Source organism: Myotis davidii, unplaced genomic scaffold (assembly GCF_000327345.1).
Source record: "Myotis davidii unplaced genomic scaffold, ASM32734v1 scaffold1364, whole genome shotgun sequence".
NCBI classification, from domain to species: domain Eukaryota; kingdom Metazoa; phylum Chordata; class Mammalia; order Chiroptera; family Vespertilionidae; genus Myotis; species Myotis davidii.
In genome coordinates, this window is record NW_006295736.1 from 115,940 (window position 1) to 117,246 (window position 1,307).

Here is a 1,307-nt window from a genome sequence, read left to right on the forward strand (position 1 = left end):
GCGCGGAGTCGCGCTCCCGTTCCCCGGGCAACGCGGGGCGGGACTTGCGTCAAGGGACCCGTGTGCGCGTGCGGCCGCCTCCATCCAGACGGGACCCTCCTAGGAGGCAGTTCCCGCGAGGTCCTGGTCCCTTCGGGGTAATTGGCGCCCCTCGCGTGACCCCAGGCCCTGCCAGTCACCAGACTCTGCGGCGGCCGCCCGTGCTGACCACAGGGTAGGCGCACCGAGCCCGCAGGCTGCATCCCCCGGGGGAGCGGGCCCGGGGAGCGGGCGATGGGAGGCCCTCCGCACGGCCACGGCCCTGCCAGCCTCCATGCAGCGCGGCTCAGTCCCGTCCACCGGCTTCCCACCCGCCAGCGCCCTCCCAGCCGCCCCATTGCGGGTGCCCTCCCGCATCTCACGCTCCCGGGAAGCCTCACGCCGCTCCCACCGCGCCCCCTGCTCTTTCCTGGTGCTGTCCCCGCGACAGAGTGGACAGTGCTAAGGCATGACACACAGAGCCCTCGCTGTAGACCTGCCTGCCTTCTCCGTTCTTGGCCCGTTAATCCGTCTAATCCCCAAATAAGCCTTTGACGATGGGGCACAGAGAAGCCGCTCAGCTAGTGAGTAACAGCCGGACCCACCCCAAGGCAGCCTAGCGTAGGGGTGCTGGGTCTCCCCAGAACAGGGGCCCCCCAAGGTCAGCTGACCACCGCTCCCTCCGTGACACTTAGCAAGGCGTCTGCCAAGCTGCCCTGCAGACTGAATGAGCCTGCCCTTCGGAGGCACGTGGGAGAGTCCCAGGGGAGCTGGTATTTTTGAATGAATATTTTTAGGGAAGCAGGCAGTGTGCTAAGTGTCTTAAGAGCATTATGTCATTGGATCTTCCCGTGGCCCAGTGAGGCAGGTACTGTTACCATTTCTGTTTTACAGAATGATTCACCGTGGCACGTGGCACAGCCAGGAAGCAGGCCATGCTGACGCGGAGCTGAGCAGCCCCTCCCCGAAACTGCACGTGGCCTGTGTTGGGCCCACGCCACAGGAGGATGCTGGGGGTGGGGTGGGCAGGGACCGATGAGTGGTGCCCCCACTGCTGGGGACTAACACCACGCCTCCCCTCACCCCCTCTCCTTGCTGTGGGCAGGGATGGAAAGTCCGAGCGCTGCCTTTCCCAGTCTCCTGGCCGCCATGTGTGGTGTGAGATCAGATCTGGCAGAGGCTTCGGAGCATCTGGCAGGGCCGGGGTCTGGACTTCTGAGAAGTAGGCGTGTGTGGTCAAAGGGGGAGTGCAGCTGGCTGCCCCTCCACCGTCTCTCCGTCGGGTCCTG